The following is a 6,000-nucleotide window of genomic DNA, read 5'->3' as shown; positions in this document are numbered from 1 at the left end:
TCTAGTTATCCTAGTTGATACAAACCCAGTTCTTTCAATTCACCTGCCATGCACTGCACTGTATGGGAACTTGTACTCTGCTCTGTTTCAGCAGTACATGAGCAAAAGATAGACTCTTGGTTCGCATGCAGTATCGTGAGACTTATTTCTTGGCTCACATGTCCAACACAGTCAGATCATAACTGCAATATGGCCGAAACCTGCCTTTGCCACTGCCCTTTCATTAGGGTATGGCTTTACTCCTCCCCCGCCCCCAGTATTTGTAACTTTATATAGATAGCCTATTAATGTTAACTTGGGATAAAACAGCAGTGAAGACACAGCAACTTGGCTTTTAACTCAGGTTAGCAGCTGAAAATTCAGCCCGGGGTTGAACTTGAGCTGCTAGCCCAAGTTAAAAGCTGAGTTGCCTTGTCTCCACTGATATTATTTAACCCATGTTAGCGAATCTAAGTTAGGAACACATCATTTTTTCCTTTTTCTTTTTTTTTTCCTTCCAGCAGACATACCCTTGAGAGAGCCTGCACCAAGCTAGGCTCTCAATTCCACTCTGCCCTCTAGTGTTTAATATTGGTAATGATTTAGTAGAACAAAGGGAAGAACAGATGATGTACACATAGCACAAGTAATATTCTACTGGAAATAATGAGGGTCAAACTCTGCACTACTACAAAACAAAAAGTATAATTTAACCACTGAACTGAGAACAATGCTGAAATTAATGTAAAACCACACTGGGACTGGAGAAAAGTTGTTTTTACTAGAGAAAGCGGTGTATGCTCCCCTCAATAGCAAACTGCCATTAACCTAAATTGAGAAAAATCTGCTGTTCAATTTGGTATCAAGTTAATAAAAGTAGCATTCTGTTTATAGCTGAGTAGAAGCACTGTAGTTATGGCTCACAAGGTATTTTCATTATGTGCTCCTGTTCACAGGCATTTTGCTTCTTGAAAAAATAATTGATGACACTTTCATATGCAGCCAAAAGATGGTAGTGGTTGGTTTGATTTTGATTTAGAAAGTTGGTAAAATTCTGTCATGCCATTTTTAAATTATCTGAGCATGAGTCTGTCCACTTTAAGAAAGATGCATTTTCTTGCAGAAGTAGTTTTGACATGATGAAATATGGTTCAGAAATAACCAAGCTATGGGTATTGAAAAATGCCTCTTGCATATGGACAGTATGTGATTTTTATACTAATTTGTTTAAGAAGGCCCACAGACCCATACAGCTGCCTCAGAAAAAGTGCTACCTCTCACGCTGGTTTTGTTTGACAGGTCCATCTCTTGCTTGCTCTCGACTTTCCCTGCACACCAGCTAATCATCTTCCCATTTTAATCTGCTCTCCCCCCTCTCATGTATGTTTGAAGGTGTGATCCTGTTCAGTTAAAATTTTGCATGCCCTATTGTGTAAGCTGCAGATTACACTGGATCTCTGGGAACATTTTGACCCACAGACCACTAGCACTCAATGTTTTATCCTGGTAACCAGAGGAATAATTTGGGACCAAAATCTGGAAGTAAAAGCATGAGTTATCCCAACATGCATTCACGGTTTCTCTCACTACTTTTCCCACAAGTCCTTTTGCCCTCCCCACAAATAGCACCTTGATTTATTTGGAATCTACATTTAGAACACAAGGAAAGAGCGTGTGTCACATGCTGCAAAACTCACCTGTTTCCTCAGACATATATACCTGAGTTCATACATAAGCGCCCGCACACATTTACATTACCCTGATATGGCTATCATTGCAATAGGGCAAACTCTCTCCCCATTTCTACCTTGTTATACTACAATGAGATAGACTTACCCTCAGAGGAGGACTCATTTTTATAGTAACCACACTTGATGAAAAATATGCAATCAAATCACTAGATAATATTTTATTTATTTAAAAATAGCAAAATATAAAATTAACTTAATTGACCTCCTGTTTTTAATGTCTATATTTTCCCTTTCTTCTCCCTACTCTTTCCTTCTTTATACTGTACTATTGTGCATATCTTCATTCATATTTTAAGCATCTTTTTTTTTTAATGTCATATTTTAAATACTTTGTCTATTTCTCCCTCTCCATTCAAGTTCGTCTATCCCTTCTTTTCAAGGAATTTTCCTTTTTACATTCGGCTTCCCTTTCCCATCAAATCTACAAATTATCTGTCACATTCCCCTCTGTTCCCCTCCTCATTTTCACACTCCTCAATCTTCCGTTTCCCACCTCCACCCCAAAAGACTACTGCTATCAGATATGACAGCCATCCCACCTGAACTGGTGTAACACAGCCCTAAGGTGGACACAAAGGCAAACCTGACACCAGTTCAGAGAGTGGTATAGGAAAACTCATTTGATGGTGGAACAATAAGTAAGCTAATCGATATCCTACCACTGACTGATCTCTCTAGTACAGACAAGGTCTGGAAAATGGGTTGGGAGGGGATGCGATTGCTGTTCTTCACTTCTGGAAGGATCACCTCAATGCTGACCCCATTCTGTCCTTTAAAGGTCAGTAGCAGTGGAGCAGGTGCTGGAAATGCACTCAAACCCCACCCCTCCCTTGTGGGGAAGAGACAGAACAGAGACAGGAGGGCAAAATGGTGAGTAGAGCAATTAAAGATCAGCATTTTGTGGCTGTGGGTGGAAACTTGGCAAAAAGTGAAATTATGCAGCTATTTGCACCAATATGATGACTCATATTCTATATGGATTCCCCTGTCTATATGTAGATTTTCCTCAGTGATAAGAGATAAGTAAATACTTCTTGTTTAATCTAAATACAATTCAATATCAATTATGCAAAGAAATGAAAAAAATAATCTATTTTATTTAACTGTTTCAAATTACATTGGGTGAAATTCAGACCCCTTTGTAGTCAGTGGGACCATCATTTTACCAATGGTATATAAAGTGTCAATAATATAATACTTCTTGATTAAATGCTGCCCAAAAGTTATGGCTGCATCTTTTTTGGAGTCTATTGCTTGCATGAAAGGTGCAAGACTGACAGGCCCAAAGATTCAAGTGCAGAATCAATCCACAGATCCAGTAAGGCCTGGGCAGTGACAGTGTAATTGCCTTTTCACATTGCTTTACTAATATCAGGGTTGAGGCATGCCTTTGGGTGGTAGGATAGTTCAGCATCTCTGCCTTGGCCTCCTTGGTGATGTTGCCAATGATGGCAATATGTAGTGTGGTGTTTTTTTTATGACAGTCCTTGCTCCATTAGGAACTGAGCATACTCCTTTCACGTATAGTGGGCCACCAAGTAGCCATCAGCTGGTTACAATGCCTGTCTCTACCAGCCTGGGCCAATCTCAGACAACATTTTCAATGGATTTCTCCTAAAATGAAAATCTTCGTGACCATATATAGTGTTTGATGAATCTTCAATTAATATTTGAAAATTTTAATATTTATAATGGATTCCGTATATGATTTATATAATGTTTGTATTAATTATAACTTGTTTCCTAGCTTTCACATTTTGCAGATCTTTTGGGGAAACAGTTTCGGCTCTACCAACATGTCTTCACTCACTTGTAGAAAAGATGTAAGTAACTGAGTCTTCTTGACTCCCCCCCACCTTAAATTCAAAGGAAATTAAATGCAAACTCAACATATAAACCAGAACATGCATGTCAACAGAAGACAATATGGAGAAACATTTCAAAATCACACAGTCTATTCACATCACTTGTTACTGGATACAGCTTTAATTATGAGTAATTTTAAACAAAACAGTGCAAGAATTGTACTCCACAGATCATCCTAAACAGGATACTAGGATCATCAAAAAGCATAAGGAAAATATTTTCCTTGGAACAATCTTTACAAAAATGTACCAAATTAATTGACACTACCTAGTAGAAAATACATATACTGTATACAGTTAGATTCTATGTATTTAGTGACAGTGGATTGGATACTTTTGAAAGCCAGTACTATGTACACTATAATCCTTTTGTATATACTTTTGCAAACACAGTCGTGGTCAACCCTAAGAATGTCGTTTATGGCAAACTTTATTTATGTATTTTGCACCACCACTCTCACTGACTTTAGTAGGAGTTCTGCCTGGGTAAAGACTGCAGAGTTTGTCCCTCTGTTACTTTGAAATAAAAGGGTTTGTTTTTTTGTTTTGTTTTTTCCAGTTTTACATTCCTTGAAGAAATATACAGATATCTATTTTCTGCAGTCTTCCTGGCACACACATGTGTGTGTTTTATTCAATGTGTGCAGATGTGCATACATAATACACAAAAATTAATTTGGTATATACACACCCATCACACACGTTAACAGGTTTTTACTTTCCATCTAATAATTTTTGTGTTTAAAAAAGTCTAAAAGTAGTATTGGCCAGTGCATAGAGAAAAAGGATTGACTTTTTTTGCATATCTTTCTAGGGAAACAAATATTTATACTCATAATTAAAAAAAATCAGTTTTAAAATATCACTAAACCTCAATTTTCCTCCTCTAACTCTTAAGGCCTCAGTTACAAATAAGCTCATAATATTCTCCTTCTCTTTTAATAAATTAGATTTACATTAATTCCTAATATCAGTCCTGTTTCTTTATAGCATAAAAGATCCTTTAACACCTCACTTAATACCTTTGTCAATTTTTGATAGTAAAAGATGGACCCATTGCATCGTAGTCCAGTAGGTGGATGGTAACATATCAATGACAGTATAGTAGAAATTACACTGACCAGACCAGACTAGAGTATGCAGCAGTCAGATCATGATCCCAGTGATGGCAAAACTTCTGTTGACATTGGTGGAAAAAGAATCTAGTCTTGGACCTACAGTGATTTTAAATTTTCATTTTAGCAGTTTGACTTTTTTACAGATTGAGAACAAGTAAGTTTGAACTTTATCATCCAGATCTCACAGACAGACTAGTCTTGACAGCATAACACTTTACTCAGCCTTAAGGTTATGCACACGCTCAAGTACTTTGTTGAATTAGGGTCTCAAAGCTTTTATCAACGTTTGCCATTGCTTAAAAATCCAACTATGGCATCTCAATCCAGTAAGGGATAAATTGCCACTGGCAGTAAAATAGAAAATAGAAAACTTTGAAGTACAGAGGAACCAAATCCACCAGAAGTATTTTAGTTTTAAAGCACCAAGCACATTTTGTTGGCACTGCATATAATAATCAATGGCAAAGTTTCCACTGACTCCAGGATTTGCCCTGCAATTCTTCTGCAATTTAGATTTTTTATTTCTAATGTTTTGCTAATATTTCTCATGTGAAATTTATAATCCAGATAGCTTTGCCATCCTCTGTCAGGCATGCTGGAATTATAAATTACCGAGTGCAATTTACAAAACAAAACTGGCAAGAAATTCTGTTAGAAAAGAAATGAAAAAGGTAGGACATGATTGGCCCCTATTGTCTTACAATACAATTTAATCCAATATTGAATTTACAGTTAAAATTGAATGAATGTTCCAATTATCTGGTATGAAATATAGAACTAACAAGGGTTTTAAAAAACAAAACATTTGTACCACAATCATAAATTAACCATATAGGAACACTTGAGTTGCATATGAAACTGACTTCACAATAAGAATAAATTATGCTTTCTCTGTGTGTTAGCTGTTTAAATTAATTTATAAGAAAACAATGAAAAAATGATACACATGCTACTATAGTCTTCCTACTAGCATCCACCATGTTACATATTTTTATATTTTTTTAGTAATAAAATTATCACATTAAATTTGTACAATCTTTTCCTACTGAAATGTGTGTTCCCTTGTAATTGTTGCATCCCACCCTGAAGGTATTTGTATTTAATTAATCTGTTTGTTTAAGCAGTAGGTATAACAATCATGAAATGGGAAACTGTTAAGCACAAATAAGTAAAACTTCTTAAGTATTGACCACAACAATTAGATAGCCAAGGCAATGCATCATTTAATTTGCATTGTATTGTGTCCCCGTTCTGATCAACTGAAAGATACTGCCATTTATTCCCCAC

Source organism: Gopherus flavomarginatus, chromosome 4 (assembly GCF_025201925.1).
Source record: "Gopherus flavomarginatus isolate rGopFla2 chromosome 4, rGopFla2.mat.asm, whole genome shotgun sequence".
Taxonomy (NCBI): Eukaryota; Metazoa; Chordata; order Testudines; family Testudinidae; genus Gopherus; species Gopherus flavomarginatus.
Note: the sequence above shows the minus strand (reverse complement) of the source record.